A 19285-nucleotide genomic window follows, 5' to 3' on the forward strand; every position below is an offset into this window, starting at 1 on the left:
GATGGTTGAATGGATGTGACAGATATGGCAGGGGCAACAGGTGCTGATAGCTGAATCTGTTGCAGTTAAAGTAATGGCTAAACTTGTGAGGAACCTAGTACCAGTACTCAAGTAACCCCCATAAATGTGTGAGCCTGTGGTCCTACAAAACACCCAGGAAACATGTATGAAGGCTAGGTGGCTGTGTCAAGGGTATGTATACATGGTCACACTGTCTTCCACAATTGCCGCTCACACACTGTTGCATGTAAACACACCTGGTAAACATGTACATATACAGCTGTACCTTGGCTATGAAAAGATCACTGTGTTTCCACTCCACCTTACTCAGCATTGCTACTGTCAGCAGGCCCACAGCCTGTAGACACACAGACACCTGGAATACTACCAGAATACGGTACATGACAGTACAATCAGTCAGCAGTACAAACAGCCATAGTGTATCATGGCTAACAAGGTACATACATCACGATTTGTACCCATAACTACTGCCAGCAGACAGCACCTTACATAGCATGACATTGCTATACTATATTATAGTCACCCTGTGCATCAGACCCATATGCGCATGCCCGTGCATTGATGGTATGAATAACAGAGTTGTGGCACAATATCAACACATGCACAGGGTGTGGTGTTGGATTGCCAGAGGCCTAAGCCCGGCCATATGGCTGACATCATATGTGTGTGAAGGGGTGCTGTTTAACTGGACCATGCCAAGCAGCTGTGCATGTCTGATGGTGACTGGCCTGTGATAGGGATGTGTGAGTGTTTGTCTGCACACCATCAAGTGATGTGGATGCCCGACACAGGACTATGTTGGACAGCTATCAACTGTACATGGCAGGATCTACTGTTCACTGTCTCCTGGCAGGGATGTGGCAACTGGTTCTGCCAGGAGTATCACTGGTGCCGCCAGGATCAAGGACAGATGCAGTACTACTCCCTAATGGTGACTGCTGTCTGCCGGATCCATGTCCCTGTTGGGACTGGCCAGGACAACATGCCTATGTCTTGCTGCAGTATAGTGTAGACAGCACCCTCCCTTTGGTAGTGCTGTTGGCACTGCCTCTACAGGACTGTGAATGTGCAGGGCCACATGGGCTCACAGCTGATCATGTTGCTGACCTTCGTCCATCTGGCTGATGACCTACTCCCACTGCATGCTCAAGCACAGACATTACACGGTTAAGAACTGACAATGTCTTACCCCACTGTCTATCCACAACATCGGAAAGATGATGTATGGCATCACAAATGGAGGTTGTCATACATGGCAGGGAGCACTGCATTCATGACCCTAAGTATCTGTCTCATGTTGCAGTCAATACAAGCATGTGCCTCCATGATGGACTGTAGCATGCATCTGGTGACACCAGCTGTGGCACTTGCAACAGGGGCTTGATGGGCAGCAGTCCTGTTCATCTGCCTGTTTTTGACCTTGCCTACTCCCTGCCTATGGCTGTCTACCCTCACACTTGCCATACCCTACACACTAGCCTGGTCTATGCAACCACCCTTAATCTGTCCATCATCCATGGCTGCTGGGGACTGGGTATGTGTGGACATACTGACTGTATGCGGAGACATGGTGATTGACAGTGGGATACCAAAGAATGGCATGGATTCAGGCACAAAAAACACCAACGGTGCCTCACTATGACCACCATCATCATCATGGAAGTCCACTAAGACACTGACATCAGGTTGTGAGGGGGGGGGCACCAACCCCTGTGTTCAGCTGTGAGGGGAAGATAACATATGTGAATTAATACACTGCAGTATTATGTTTGCTGATACACACACACATGTGCACACAAGCGCACACACATGCACACACACGCACACACATGTGCACGCACACACACACACACACACACACACACACACACACACACACACACACACACACACTTGCGTGCACACGCACACACTCCTGGTACAGTTTGGCACAGCTGTGACACCTATGGGCCCTTCAGGGAAGACTTTACGCTAGATCTGTCTGCTGCAATCCATCTCTTTCACTGCTACTGTAAGGCGCACAACAAAGGGTGACAAATCCTACTGTGTGATTGGCCTAGTAGCAGAATAGTAATTGTGGCCAAGACCAAAGATATTGGAGTGTACATTACAGTGTTACCAGGTGCATATGGATGTACTGTAAGAGATGACTTACTGCTATAGAGACCACATACAATGACAAGGTGTAATGATATGTGATGATATCTGATGAAGGAACAAGACTATACACCACCACTGCAGTACCTACACAGTTCAGACTCACAGAGATTCATTCCAGACAACATGGCAGGACAGTTTGCAATACATACAGGATACAAGTAAAGTACTAGGTGCATAGCCTCATAAGATGATACCAGACTGTTGGCCCTGATGCCCTCATAAGCGTGGCCCAGACATTTATCCATGTCCCTTCCAAGCCAGCACCTTTTTCCTCTGTCCAGCTGATACACCTGTGGGATCCCACGGGTGTCCCACCCATTTCCCATGCAGTTGTCCAGCTTCTTCTTCAAGAGGGCTATACATGTACTCTGCTAGACATGGGGAGGGAGTGTATTTTACAGACAGTACATTGTGTGGGACACTACACTATCCTGTCAACAAGTACTATACATGTCACAGACCAGGTGAGGGCCCTGCATGCATGATTCTTACAGATATGAAGAAATGCCATCAATGCTGGTTTCTAAATGGCCTTGTATGCCAGACACCGGTCACCTATGATCAGTCTATATGACACTGAGTACAGGGAAAGGGCTTTCAGCCTACCTGTATTGAATAGGTGTTGCAGATGCAACTGCTGCATTTGCTTGACAAGGTACATGCCAAAAGAGCCATTGTACTTGGTAATGTGTCAGATAAGGGTTGAGTACAGGGATATTGTGACCTCCTGGTTCCTGGATGACATACCTGTATTTGTGTGGTGGGCCATGTAGATGGCCTTCCGTGCAATGGTGCCCACATGGTGGGAAACTGTCAGGTTGCTACCAACCTTAGAGCACAAGTCGCCTCACACCTGATTGCATGCTCAATACATTATTACTGTCATGATTAGTGTGGCTAACATCTGCCACAGCAGGGAGAATGATGCCTCTCCTGGTATTCAGTTTGCAGAAATGCTTCTTGTACCAGTTATCAGGCAGGTGAGGGCCTCTTGGGGGATGCTCACATCAGTAGGGGAATGTAAGACAGTGGCCAGCTTGCAAGCATCTGTACACCTGGTCAGCCACAGACCACTGCTTGTGTCCTGTACCTCAGATACATATCTCTCAAACAGTAGAGGCCCCCAGACTGATCCTTGGTGTACACCACTTTGGAAGAGTCTACTACTAGAGGTGGATTCCACTACTGTGACTGAGTGGGTGCTTTCATTGGGCCAGTTAGCTACCCATCCGGTAACATACAGGTTGATGCCTGGCTGTGTAGGCGTATGTATCCTGGCTGCCTGGGGATTATTGTCAGAGAATTGGGCCAGGTGAAGATAGGCATTGGTTCCCATCTTCCCCTCGTCTTTGTGTTTGTTGACCACTTCAGAGAGGTTGACCAGGTTTAACAGGCCTGATCTCCCTTTGACAATATCATGCTGTGTGGGGTCAGGCATTTTGATGTTGCCAATGTCCCTGTCCATAATGTCCTTGATATTGCATTCCATGCTCTTGCAGAACAGGCTAGTTAGGCTGATGTGCATATGATTAGCAGGGTCAGTGGATTTCTTTTCCTTTGTGTATAGGGATGACAGTGGCTGTCCTCTGTGCAGGTGGGATGACAGTGTTGCTCAGGCTTTGTCTGACTACAGTGCAGAATGGATCTGAGAGCCTATGCCTGTGTTCATGTAGGATGCAGCCAGGGATGGTATCAGGCCTGTGGAGACTTCTGTGTGTTGCCTTTGAGAGGGCATTACGGACCTGCTTCCTGATGATGAGGGAGGGGGCAGATGCTGTGCATGCACATGTGTACTAATCGGCCAATGGGGAGACAAGGGGGTGGCATTTACACTTCACCTGTCTGCAGCCGGTTGCCTATATCTATGCCATATGTGTATGTGGTGTTGTTGACCATCACTACAGAGCAGATTTATGTGTTGCATCTGGGATTGCAGATATGTATGGAAGGCCTAGTGGGTGGCCTTGGTGGATGTGTCCAATTTGCACTCAAAGATAGCCTGAGGGTAATTCACCTGTGAACGTATTTGCTTGTGCAGACCAAGGTGACATTGCTTCCAATAAGGCACCTGTTCCTTCTTGGCCTTGTCCAGCAATTATTTCCACCTATTATGGCATTTGTATATTGCTGCTGTCCACCACGGACATTTACCCTACCTTGAGGGAGATGTTTTCCTGTCAGGTATTGCTGAGTCCATACAGCTATGTAGGTGCCCACATAGTATTGTGGTATGGGCCTGGACACTACTGCTACTTCCAATTGATGGGACATTGGCTATGAAGCTACTTCTACCTCCTCTGAGGAGATGTATAGTCATTTGTGTAAAGTTCATTTTTTTTACCCTGACAAGGGGGAGGGGTGGCAGGAGAGATGGTGACCTGAACAGTGATGGCTATGAGGTCAGATCTTACCAAGGAGGATGACAGTGTAGGAGTGCTACAGTGGCTACTCATGTTGGTTAGGACCATGTACAGGATATTCCCACCTGTCATAGTAGTGTTCAATGGCTGACCCATTGCATTGCCATTGACAAAGCAGAGGAATCTCAGTGCATTCATGTTCAGGTGGCATAGGTCATGCACACTACGGTTGGGTAGCTGAAATCATCCAGGAGCAGGGTAGACAATTGAATCCTGACAGATTCCATCAAATCCCAATAGGTGTGGTGGGTGTCCTTAGTCATGGTTAGGGGCCTGTAGCTAGCTATGATTTGAGTAGGTATTTTGGCAACTGTTAACTGAACTCAGGATGTCTCCCCTGTGTCATACTGTTTGGCCAGCCTGGAGGTGTGTATGTGTGCAACAATGTTCAACACTCTACCTCCTGTGGCTTTTCAGACCTCCATTTGGAGTCTAAACGTATGATGGGATGAGTAACATAACCTGGCAAAGTTAGTGTGCTCTCCACAGCTACAAAGCAGATGTCAGTGATTGCACAAATGTTGGCATCCTGCAGGACAAGGTGCACTTGCATTGCCATGGGTGTCTTGTTAAAGCAGGACATCTGCACAAAGGCACATAGCACTGGTGGGCAAAGGCTGGAAAATAGTATCACTTTATGAATCTAGCTAAATTACACTTAGTTGCCAGCAAAGACGGTGTCGCATTCACAGGTTTACTCCACAGGATATGAGATCTGACAATCAAATGTATGTAATTATATTATGACTTCAATCTTTAATGGGTTGCCCGTGATGTGCCAGACAATACTCAACTGTATGAGGCACTGACTACAAATATGAAGCAGACATGGTCAGTCTGCAAAATTCTGGACAGTTGTCAGGTATGGGTGCAGTATATCACATATGGTTCAACACACTTCTGCACCTATTGTGTACTATGCACATACCCTATATAAGTCTCTTACATTTGTAAGACAAGCATATGTATCACAGTAGCATTCACAGGTGACATATGAATATTTACAACATCCCAGGTAGCTGGCCTAGCAGTGTCACACTCAGTATTGTACTACAGACACTCCAGTAGTAGTCATATATGGGATGACCTTTGCTGAGTTGACTCAGGGGCCAGAGATGTGGTCCATATCAATGCAGACAGGGCAAGCAGGAATGGCCATAGGTGCCAGACAGTAGCATGTCAGTCCAGCAGGTCTTGTTGTGACTGAGTGTTTAATGTCCTATTTGACATTATTGCATTCCCTCTTCTGCATTCAATTACATGCTTACGTGACTGACATACCTATTATAGTGCTGAAGAGTTTCCTTAGAGTAACACAAATGGTTAACTTTGTGTAGTCGCAGTCTGTCTTTGTGTAGATGGGTTCAGACCTGCATTGCATAGGCAGTAGCTTGCCTTTTGTAGGTAATGCACATGAGCAAGTGATGGCCTGTGCATCAATCGGTGTCTCCCACTTGCTACTTGCATCCAGAGCAGCTGTGTTATCTTTCCATTAGCCAATGCCATAGCAACACAGTGCTATACTTAAGTACTTTATGTGGGCCTTGACCCTTTTCCTTGTCTGTGTGGACGACATTATGGAGGTGTGGAGGCTACAGCTTCACAGATAGTAGGTGGAAATACCTCTCAGGACAAGACATGTGGAGACAGCCCAACAACATGGGGGACAAAGCTCCAGACTTGGATACAGATTGTAAGTAAGTATGAGTGCTATACACATAGAGGATTGCTAGATTAACAGGGTTTGTCTGGACATGCATTTTCTATGTGACCTGATGTCTGACAGTGATATGTCTCTGACATACCTCTCAACTGTCCAGATGTCTGCAGACTGACAAGAGGTTTGCCTGTTATGTGTGGTCTGTTCTTGGACAAACGTCTGTTTTTGTGACATCAGTAGGATAATGTGAGGATTGTAGTCAGTAAATGCTGACATCCATTACTGCTTCAGACATCATATTCTTCAGAGATGTTATCTTACAACAAACCCTGTAACAGCAGCAACTGTTTCAGTTTGTAACACCATTATGTGAGATATGCCCCTCTTTCTGCCCCCCTGTCACCCAAGTATGTCATGCTTTGTCCAGGTGTCTTGCAATAAGAGGTTCAGAAGTATGGTATATCATTATTTAGTGACTGCACTCCTGGTATCATCCCAGCGACTTAGCAGACTCCTGGAAGTGGTATGCAGCAGCGGCCATAAATATGCTCCCACACTTTGGACAGTCTGTGGAAATCTATAGAGTTGGGAGTTGTGTAGGTCTGGCCATTGTTAACAGACTGCCAAGATTGTGTAGCAGTGTTTTGTGTAAATGTTTGTTGGGATGAGTAGGAAGAATAGCAGATGTCAGTGTCATAGATCCATTTCTATCTGACTGTGCATGCTGCTACAGTTGCTGTTGGTTTGTCAGGTGTACATGTTTGTAGAGGCAGACTGGAAAATGTCCTGTAACACCTCAGAATTCCCAGTAGACTGTGATTTGGGCCAGATATGTCGAGTGTAGTGTGTGGCTGGCAATCAGGATGTGTTTGTTCAAACAGTCATTGTACTCTAGAGTTCATTTGGGGTACTGGTATGTTGTTGTGACTGTGGTGCAATTGGTTGTGGGTGGACATTTTCACACCAATATCTACTTTTACCTACAGTTCCATCCCTGTAGTGCACAATATATTTGGAAATACATGGGTAATTCCCCAGAGCTGATTTGGGGTAGTGTTGTGTTGCTCTTACTGTGGTTCAGAAGGTGTTGGGTGAAATGGTTGGCAGCTCTCAGAGTTTTTCTCTTCTGTTACATTACTGCAGTCATACCTCTCAACTGTACCAAGATGTCTAGCATTGTCCAGATGTGTGTCTCATATGTTTGGTCTGTTCCCCATAACAGTTGTTGGTTTCTGACAATTCATTGGGATGATATGAGCATTGACATCAGTACGTAATGACATTCATTTGTGTTTCAGACCAGGAATCTATCAGGAATTATATGTTAAAGCAAACCATGTTACTCTCCCAGACTTCTATGCATATAACAGCCATATTTGAAAGATGTCGCTATTGTTTGCCCTTTATCCCCCCCACTTTGTCAGGCTTTTTGCAGATATCGTGCAGTAAGAGGTTGGTTTTATATATATATATATATATATATATATATATATATATATATATGTAGATATATATATATATATATATATATATATATATATATATATATATATATATATAGTTCCCCTTTATAATCTCAAAATACTGAAATCTCGAATTTCAGTACCTTGAAACCATAAAGGTGAATACACAAAACACCGACAGCCCAAAACCACAAAATTTGAAATCCCGAACACACAGTATGCACCACACCACACATACATCACAATACCCACAGTACAAAATGAAAAACACACAAAAACATAACACCACACATCCACAAATCTACAGTACAAATAACCAGGGGGGCAAACCCCCCTGCAACCCCCCATTGTGGGGGGCTGTGCCCCCCAAACCCCCTACTTACATATACTAACTCCGAGATGCCACAAACAGAAAAAGAAAGTAAACTCACACCCAGACATTCTACAGTCCTACACACATGCACACGCACACACACACATCACACATATACAAACAACAACACATCTAACACTTACACACTCATACTTTCACCTGCCTACCCTAACCCACACGTACAACTTACAAACACACTCACATACACTCAAGCTCCCACCCCAAACCCTTACAAGACACTCACTTACCTTAAATTTCACCTAAATCCACACACATTGGACACCATCCACATAAAACACAGCACGTAATGCAGCATAAAGCCATAACCGAAAATCTGAGATATTCAAATTCGCGATTATGCACTTTCACTATTTTAAAAATTTGCCTTTATGGTCTTGAGATATAACAGAATTTCAGTACCTTGAAACCATATATATATGTGTGTGTGTGTATATCAGAGTACTATGGATACATATTTTTCTCTTATATTAAATGATTGTAGTTCATGATATGTTTGTAAAAACATTACAAACTCTTACAGCTCAGATGGTGTAAGGGTACATTGCTGTGACTGTAGTGCACAGAGTCCTGGGTCCAAAACTTGGAAGTGATAACTTTTTTCATTAATGTTAAATGACCAGACTGCATGATATGTTTATAAAAGCATTACAAATTCCCACAGCTCAGATGGTGTAGTGGTACTTCTTTGTGTATGTAGTGCACAGCATCTTGGGTTTGAGAGTTGGCAGGGCTGATTATTTTGTTGCTGGGCAGAACAAGGGCTTATGGAGACAGAGTGATTAAGTCAATTTTAAGTAGTTGTAAGTGGGTTTTCTTAGTTTTGTGCAAAACTAATTGATGCTAACAGACGGTTAAGCCTTCTTAGCCTCACTTAGCACCACTTACTCCTGTTTGCACTCTCACTAATTTTAATTAAAGAAAAGAAAAAAAGGTGATAGTAAAGTGGTGAAATGGGGCAAGCAGGGGGTAAAACATTAGCAAAACCAGCTAGGGATGTGCAGAATGGCTGTAGGAAAGGACCACATTTCTTCTGCAGCAACAGCTGTAAATGATGTGTAGAATTTGGAATTTACAGCCTCACACCCCCAGGGAGGGGTGTTGTTGACAGACATTTGGAGAATAATTTGTGAGTACATTGATTAATATCACTGTACATGGGGGTGAAATGTAGAGCTATGTATGGGGCAATGAGTTTTTTGTGGGACAGATGCCCATTTTTTAGGTAAGAGTGGAATGTTGGGGAAGGGCTGTAGGTATGTTTGGGGAGGTAGGTTGGGTAGGATAGGTAGCATTTGCAGATAGATAGAGCACACAAGACAGCAGACAGGGGCAGTATATGACACATGAGTGGGATAAACAACTTGGATGGGGAGGGTGATTGGGAATCAGTGGCTCATGAGCCCCCAAATGTATACAGTGGGATTGAGGTCCCCACCCATGGGCAGTCACCACTGAACCTTCACAGCCCCAAAGGTGGCTGTGCTGGGGGCTGGAGAAGAGGGGCACCCTGGCCCTGGAGGTGTGCCAGGTGGCCCTCCATCTGGCACAGCTGCCCACCCAACTCAGAGTGGATGATGCTGCACACCATACCCTGGAACTGTCAGTGGATGACGGGCTCCTCTCCACACCCATGCCCGGGGGTGGGCTGTCCCCTGAGGCAGTTCTACCTGAAGGTGGTGCAGCAGCAGCAAAGGAGGATGTTCTGGGTTGGGTCCCAGACATGTTGGGGCCAGGTGCCATGGCCAGATGGGGGTGGACAGGTGGATCTGCCAGGATCTGCCTTCCCAAATGTGCTATGGTGTTGTATTTTTGCAAGATATATTGCTTAGTCATGAATAGCACATTTCAAAATTAGTTATAACAGCATGTGTGGGTGTCCCCATTAACCCAAACCAACAGATTTAAAACAGTTGCATAGCAAACAGAACACATGCATGAATGGAACAACAGTAAGCATTTTATCAGCATGCAAGTTACATTGACAGCAACCACAGAAATATATGAACAATAATAGAACACATGTTCCAACAATAGGTTTTGAGAACAACATATCCGTAGTATATGAAAAATAATTATTGATGCAGATGACGGGTGGGGGGAGAGATTAAAAGGTCCATTAACAATTGTTTCAGCTTCTATTTTTCACAACGGTATTACTCAATACTCTACAGGTCTGCCTCACTTTACATCTGCCTATGGTCCATAGCATCTGTGGTACATACATACCTGTTAGACTGTCAACCTGTAATGGTATGGGGCAGAATCTGTACACTTTGGCTACTTTACTGGAGGGGGGCTTGTATATGTCAGGGTTACATACTTGACAAGGAATGGGTACCCTGCACTGATGTCTGAATCTGCTACTAGCATAATTCACCTGGATTCATATCTGTGTCCAAGGTGACTGGCAGCAGTGACTACTAGCCATGACAGTGTGACACTTGAGAGACATGTATCAGGGAGATGGCATGATATATGTAGCTATCCTGCTGTCGTTTGCAGGCATATGGAGTTGGACAGTGGTATAGTTGTATATGGTGCATTAGTATACTCTTCATACAGCTACTGCACACATTACATTACCCATCAGACCTGTGGAGAAAATATCTGTTAACACTTTCTAAATGTTTCTACAACTATTTACGTATATTAGTATACCCTTCATAAAGCTACTATACACATTTCTTTACCTGTGAGACCTGTGGAGAAAATATCTGTTAATGCTGTCTGACTGTTTCTACACATATTCTGGTGTATTATTATACCCTTCATACAGCTGCTACACACATTTCTTTACCTGTGAGACCTGTGGGGAAAATATCTGTTAACACTTTCTGACTGTTTCTACAAATATTCTCATAAAATAATAAGTAAAGCGCTGAAACTAATAATCACTGTACAATTTACTTTGATAACGGATGGGGACATCCACCCTAACCCTGGACCCACCCTTCCCACAAGCTCCCAGCCCACTACCACCTTCAACATATGGTCAAATTTAAGGTCCCCTAGATCTCTCCTGACCTGTCTCCTAAACATCAGGAGTATTAACAACAAGGTCCATAATCCTCATGCCCTTCTCCCTACCTACTCACCTGATGTGCTATGTCTTACAGAAACCTGACTAAAACCAGGAACTAAAAATGCTGAGGTTATCCCACCAGGGTACAACATACTTAGACTAGACCATAACATCAGGTAAGGTGGAGGAGTAGCAGTTCTGTTTAAAAACACAATATATGTCACATTAGCCCCACAACAACCCCCCTTGTTCAAAAATGCAGAAGCCCTAGTTAGAAAACTACAGCTTAACAAAAGTAAAACTATATTCATTGCCTGCATTTATATCCCCCAGGCAACAATGCAAATACCCTAGAAGACTTCCTCCAATGGCTTTCCAACATGATACCTCCATGAAACTATGGTGTTAGGAGATGTTAATATTGACTGGAACAATTGTTCCTCTGATTCTCCCACCACCAATATAAACCTTCATGGTTATACCCAACTTATATCCTCACCCACCAGAGTAAATAAATCCAACTACAAAGGCAGCATCCTGGACTGGATTCTTATCAATAATCACCCAGACCTGTACAACAGGGGTACCCTCCCAGATGATAAGTGACCACTTACTCACTTACATCATTAAGCATAAAGTAGATAACCACCACCAAGTTCTATATAAATCTATCAGAAACAACAAGAACTTTAACTCCACTGACGTTCAGAATGAACTCAGAGCAGGCAATTGGGCCATACTTAAAGAATTTCCACTAGATGATGCTGTAGTCTACTTTAATTCTCAATTCCTCTCCATTCTAGATAAACATGCTCCTATCCACACCCTCAGAGCCAAAACTAAGACTGCCCCTGGCTCTCTAAAGTAATCAAAACTAAAATCATAGAAAGAAATAAAGCATTGGACAAATGGCGCACCTCCAAAGACCCACTTGACCATATTAAATTCCAACAATGAAGGAATGATACCAAGAAAGCCACACTGTTAGACAAAAAATCTTCTATCAAAATCTTCAGCAAAGACACCAAAATAAACCTTAAAAAATTTTGGGCAGGCATAAACAAACTGCTCCACCCTGGCCAAACCTCCACCCCCACCCCCTCAACTTGCAACCTTAAAACTCCAGAGGAAACTGCTAACATCATTAACATTTTTTTACCAAAACCATCCAGTCACTAGCTAGCCAATTACCCCCCACCAGCTCCTTTCAAAACTCCTCCACATTCACTACTCCACTCCCGTTCACCTTCCAACCTGTATCTACATCCACCATCTGATCTCTAATTAAACTAAAGCCCACTACCCTGGCAGCTGATCTCCTCGCACCAGAATATTTACAAAAAGGGGCAGATGCCATTGCATACCCTGTCTTGATCATAATAACTGCGCCTTGACTGAAGCCACTATCCCCTCTCTCTGGAAGGTTTCTCATGTCATTCTTTCATAAAGAAGGGAATTCTTTAGACCTCTTAAACTTCCAACCAATAGCCATACTATCAGCATTGGCCAAAATTATGGAAAAGTGTGCCCACAACCAATTAATGCACTATCTCACCCAAAATAAACTACTGGACATCTTTCAGCATGGTTTTAGGCCACACCACAGCACCACATCAGCCCTCCTATCCTTCTCTAACTCTATCAACATCAACCAAAACAATAACAAACTTACCTCTGCTCTCTTCCTAGATCTCTCTAAGACCTTTGATATGGTCAATCACCAACTGCTTCTCCGTACCCTGAAGGAACTGTCACTGAATAGTAGCTCTATTAAATGGTTCCACTCTTACCTGTCTGATAGACAAGCAGTTTTTATGGCAGAATACCCTATCCACATGTCTACCCATTACTCTAGGAGTCCCCCAAGGCTCCATACTAGGACCACTACTCTTCTCAGTCTTTATCAATTACCTACCCACCATCACTCCCATGGCCACCTGCATCCAATACGTTGATGATTCTACTTTAATATGTACCACCTCCTTCTTAACTGAGCTTATGACCCTAACCCATAATACTTTCAATGATGTAGAAACATGGTTCACAAACTGTCAGCTTCGATTAAATCCCAACAAAAGTAAACTGCTCATCTTTTCCCCACCTGCAAATCCTCCTCACCATTCTTTACTATAAGTTCCAACAATGGCACAATTATATCCCCAGAATCTCACACAAAACTCCCAGGCATCACAGTCGATAACACCCTAAAATATGATATCCATGTCAATAAAACCATCAAATCTGTCAACAAAAAACTGGGCTCCCTATACAGGATCAAACCCTTCTTCACACTTTTGCAAGAACCACTATCGCTTGGTCCTACCTACTTTCTACCCTTCTCTATGCCTCCCCCCTCTTCACTAACCTGAACCAAGCCACCTGTACCAAACTTGCTAGTTGTTACAACCATATTGCTAGATTTGCTACAGGTGCTACCTCTAGGACCCACCATTGTATCAACCTAACTCAACTAGGATGGCTGGAGTGGCCCAGTCTTCTCCGATACAACCAACTTGTAATAACCCACAAAATACTATATCAACCAGAAAAAAAACACCAGCACTAAATAAGATCTTCAAACCATACAGCAACCTGAGGTCACCACACTCTTCTGGCAAACTGCTGGTACAAACAACTAAGAACATAAATGTGGCTGGGGACTCTCTATTCACCAACTCAGTAGGCAAAATGTGGAATATGCTACCTGCTGAACTTACTCACCAATCCTCCTTAACCCAGTTCAAAAAAGCCTCAAACTACACTTCCAACAGCATTGGCAATGTCCCTGCTTAAACACAGACTAATCACCACCCACTGTTCCTGCAAACTCTCCCTAAGCATTTCAATCATATACTCTAATAAGTTTATAAATTCTTGATAGGACTTAACCCATAACTGCATGTATTATTGTCTGAAATTGAAGCTGCATGATGTTGATGTTGTCTACAATGTTTTATCTAAGTTTGTAACCCTACTGAAAACTGCATATTATACTTATGTATAAATGTTTCTATTGTTCCTAATGTATTTGTACTGTGCTTTCTGGAGCTTTTCTCCCCAGGCCCCTGCTGAAAATGGACATATATCCAGTCGGACTTTCCCGGTAAACAAATGTAAAATAAATAAATAAATATTCAGTGTCTCTATTGTGTATATATGCATACATCTCTGTACCACTCCCTGGATTTGAACCATGTCTGGGTGTGCTAAAATGAACAACAATGCTATTTTCTATCACACTGATGCAAGATAGATATGTACTCACCAGCCTGTCGGCACATCCGTATCAGTCTGTCTGCATGGGCCTCAATGTTTAAAGCCCTCTCTGGTGCAGCTGTAGGGGTAAGAAACAAGCATTATGCATACCTGTCTATCACATACTCAGGCTAGAATTTGGTACAGCTCTATCTGGGATACTTACAAACTGCTGGAGCATGCTGGTCCCGAGCATCTTGGATCCACTGGGTCAAGAGCTCCCCCTTCCTATGCTTTAGGTCAGCATAATGATGCCATACCTGCTCACCAGTTCAGGGGATTCCAGTGACACTAATGAGGTCATGTGTCAGACAGTCGCAGGCCTGCACTTTGTACTGAGAGCCCTGGAACTGACCCTGCAGCAGTCTGTCATCATGATGTTCTACGAGGAGTCCAACCATGACCCTGGACTCCAGGATGCCCCAGCACTGCACCCGAAAGCACACTCCCTCTCCAACGACGGACATGTTCCTGCAGAGATCAGACTAAACATGTTATGGCTGTATTCCCGCCTACGCAGTTTAAATAAGGCCATAGTCCCACCTTTTGCTGTCATTGGGCCATTTTGAAAATGCTGAGCACAGCTTAGCAATGTGCAAACTCACTAAGCTGTGTTGAACAGTGCTTAAAGTGGTAATTGCTGAGCATTGCTTACTAGTTCACAAATCCATTTAGTTGAGCTGACTGCTGCATAGCATTCACATTTAAGCAATGCTTACACTGGCTAAACATAGCTGAGCACTGCTCATTTTTCATTTAACATATGACATATTAGTAAGTGTATATGATTTACATTACATGACATCTATTTATGTGCTTTCATTATATTACCATTGGGTGTAAATATAATGTAAGGGACACTTCTGTATACATGGGTGATTTCACATGTTATATGCACTCACACTTACATTTTAGACCAGCTATACTACATTGGTTGACAAATATCAATTACTACATAACTTAAAATTAAATTAATAATTTTAACACTGCTTTCCCTTGTAAAAATAAAGTGCCTGTTTTGGTATTTGAACCATGAATGCCTGCATGCAAATCCGTGACTCCTAGCCACTACACTATCTCAGCATGAGCATTTCAGCTGTATATTTCTATTTATCTCCTATAGGATGTTTCAGCAATGCTGGGCAGCAGACCATAATACTCACACCCACTCAGCTATGCTTAAACATACCTTAGAATGGAAAAAAATTAAAATTAAATTCATAAACCCACTTTATTTACATGTATATGTACTCCTTGTCAGTCACAGTATGGGAAATTGTAAAGGGAATCATAGGGACAGATTTTAATTATTTCTCTTACAAACCTAGGAGGTGTGATTGTGGTTTTCTAGCAGATCATTGGCAAATCACTTGAGGTTTAAGACAAAACATACTGACAGACATTTGGGTTTCAAACTTCATACCCTTCAGGAATTCGTGCTAATGCAAACTTTTTATTCTATCAGCTTTCCGAGTTTGTCAGTGCAATATTTAAAAAGTGTCCCTATTGTTATGACTTTCTCTCCCCATTATTTATGGCTTTGTACAGATTTCTTGCTCTAGGAAGGTGAGATTTATGTGCAGCTGTGCTTGCATGGGTACAGTCCTCTCCATCACGGAATAATGCTATTCTGACATGGAGTTTACTGAATCCCGGGGAATGTATTGTGTGACAATGAGTATGTGTTCCTGTGATGGGTTGGTGCCCCTTTCAGGATTAGTTCTCCACCTTATATGCAGTGAGTACCAGGATAGGCTTTGGTCCCCTGCAGCACCAAAATAGATAAAGCGGATAATCAGAGAAGGAGAAAAAATAACTGTAGTAATGCTTACAGAAATTTAAAAAAGTACATATCTTTGAATGATGATCCAAACAGTTTATCAAAGATATGTAGCGGATATCAGTTAGCTAAAAGCTTCAGTAAATTTTTGACATCTTACACACACACACACACACACACACACACACACACACACACACACACACACACACACACACACACACACACACACACACACACACACACACACACACACACACACACACACACACACACACACACACACACACACACACACAAAATCAAATACAAGTTATCCAGTCTAGTTCTAGCATCCAGGGGTACTGGTATAGGTAACAGACACAGAGTAGATGACAAATATAATGTGCAGAATTGCTATAACTGTAATCTGTTCCAAGGAGCATGTACATGTTCATTGATCACAAGTGGATTAATATAGTGCTTATTTTTAAGACTGGTCCAATTTATTAATTTCAAACAACATAGATAATAGTCTTGAAAGACAAAAGTGTGTCTCTTTGTTAGTGATGCAAAGATCTGCTTCAGTGTTGTGGATCAATGAAAAGCATGAGAAAAGACCTGTCAAGTTAACGAAATGGCCATCACCTTAAACAATGTGCCACAAAGTGTAAACTAATGCATATGATAAAAAATACTTAAGAAATACAGCCAGTTGGAATGTAGGCATTCATGACAGATTATGGAGAACCTGGGGAAAAAAACTAAAGATGCTTATGTTAGAGGAATCAAAATGTGTAAACTGTTTGAGAATGTTGTAAACAGAGATAGGAAGGAACCAGAAAGAATAGGAAAAGGCATTTCAGGTAGAAGAAATTAAGTTATTAAGTGTGTGTGTGTGTGTGTGTGTGTGTGTGTGTGTGTGTGTGTGTGTGTGTGTGTGTGTGTGTGTGTGTGTGTGTGTGTGTGTGTGTGTGTGTGTGTAGCCAACAAAAAACTATGCTTGGTATGTTACAGAAAGGTCTGGATGTTATACAGCTTCCTTAAGAGAATAATGAACTCAAAATCAAAAATGAAAATTCAAGAATAGGATAATACATGTGTCTTGTTATAGTGAGTGATTAATCTGTGTGGACTAAACAGTTATCTGCTTCTGGAACTATACTTTTTTGTGAAAGTGTGCCACTCCGGGAAAAGGTCTTACAGGAAGTTCTTAAATGTTTGGAGCTTAATTGCATCTTTCAATGATATCAAAAGCTACTTATACTTGTAAATACAATTGCACTTTACAATCTATTGCGAGACTTTGAAAAAGAATTATGCCAAACTAGTGCTAGCCTGTTATCTGGCAGAAAGGTTAACTTATCCACAGTATGTGATAGCTGGTCTACTGTTGAATGCAATGACTTTCACAAAAAGGTATGAAATGTAATAAAAGGTGGGAGGTTGATCTGCCACAGAATAAAATGAGGACAGGTGGCAAATTGATGCACACTGCTTGGCTGACTAAGTAGGGGTGCTGCTAAGAAAAAACTCTCCCATGCTGAAAGGACTGGTCATACATTTCATTTACACCAGGAATTTTCTTTTCTCAAAAGGCTTGATAATCTACACAACTGACAAAGCAAAGGTGGAGGTCAAAGGCAGCCTGGGGAGAATATGATGCTGGACATTTGACATGCTCTGGGATAACTCTAGATACTGTCACAGGTGTACTTCCATCTGCAGACTCTGTATCAGTTTATTTTCCACTGAGAATCAGTCTCTACAGACACCATCTTATTACAGGGCTCTTTCTGTTCTACCCAGTATAAAAATATTTTTTAAAAATACTTTTAACCATCATATGTCATCTAGCAGTCATATGTGATCTAAATAAACTTAGGTAATATTTGTGATTATCGTTTAGTCCTCAGGGTGCGATCCTTGCAAAACAGTCTCAGCATTTATAATTCTCCAAAATATTTTCCTTCATTTTCTGCATAACTACACAGCAACAATTTCCTTCAGCACATCAGCAAAATGCATTTTGGCACATATATCCTTCCTTATATTATCAAACTAATATTGACCATTCTTTAGTTTTATCATCCTGCAAATGAAATAAATTTGTCTTTATCTTTACATAAAATCATGTTTATACTTTCCTTAACATTTTAGCAGGATACACTTTCTGATTGTATTGTTTTACACTTTGTATATTATCTTTATAAAAATCCAGTCAGAAATGTATTACTTAGCTTTGGCTGGGTTAGACTGCCTGAAACAGAAGCATAACCTACATATTGTTTTTCTATACAAAGAAATACCAACTATGTGAATTAAACAATGCACATTTATTTCTTATTACAGACATCAGATACAGTATTGCTGTGAGCAACAGGAATGTGTTACAAATGCTAACCTGTACCATGGTCCACTTATCTGATGTTTTTACAGAAAAAAATATTGCATTACCTTCTTGAAGATGTCCAGATTAACACACTTTCCCTTTATGCAACTACAGCAGTGCAGAGTGGGCTCCTCAGTGGTTTACTCTGTTGTAAAATCTGGAGTTTTAATTTTAAAATCAAGTAAAAGTCAGCCCATTTATTTTCCCTGTCATCCTGACCTTTTCTCACTGGACCAAGGGAACAATAAATGCTAGGGATATTTTTCCCACAGCAGGTTCCACATCATAACATATTTTCTCAGTATTTGTGTACTCGGGCTTATTATAAAGGCATTTTTTTCAAGCTGCTTATTCTGTAAGCTCCAATTCTGACTGATGAATGGAGGGTCTGTGAGCATGCTTGTGTGGGCTTGCTGGATTATTGTTGAATTGAATATTTCTAAGAAAGCATATGAAATCTCACAAACCAAACCTCAGATGACTTCAGATGAATTCATCAGTTCCTACAGGTTACCTGCATTAACAAGGGTGCTGGGCAGTATGTCATGCTTGGGGATACTGGAAGAGATTTAATATGCGTATTTAATTATTCAAGACATAGGACCCTGATAAGCCTGAGTGAATCAGGACACAGACTGACATTGTTTTCTACTTCATTTCCTACAGCTTATTGCAAACAGATATTCAAACTGAAGTTTGCAAAGTGACTTAGCTATTCTTTCCTCTTTGTGATGAGGCA

At 42.4% G+C, this 19285-nt stretch overlaps 1 protein-coding gene across 3 annotated transcripts in view; it reads right to left on the reverse strand.

The window, feature by feature from the left end:
* Positions 1 to 18835, reverse strand: part of LOC122805468 (cationic amino acid transporter 2-like) — a 509319-nt gene extending 490484 nt beyond the window's left edge. The window contains exon 1 of one of the 3 annotated variants that reach the window (XM_044075647.1): positions 18612 to 18835. The gene's annotated coding sequence lies outside the window, so the exon portion shown is untranslated. The remainder of the gene's footprint in view (positions 1 to 18611) is intronic. The other 2 variants (XM_044075646.1, XM_044075648.1) reach the window with 2 other exon arrangements.
* Positions 18836 to 19285: the final 450 nt, after the last annotated feature.

The sequence above is a fragment of the Protopterus annectens genome, chromosome 6.part1 (assembly GCF_019279795.1).
Source record: "Protopterus annectens isolate FY-2018-M chromosome 6.part1, PAN1.0, whole genome shotgun sequence".
Taxonomy (NCBI): Eukaryota; Metazoa; Chordata; order Ceratodontiformes; family Protopteridae; genus Protopterus; species Protopterus annectens.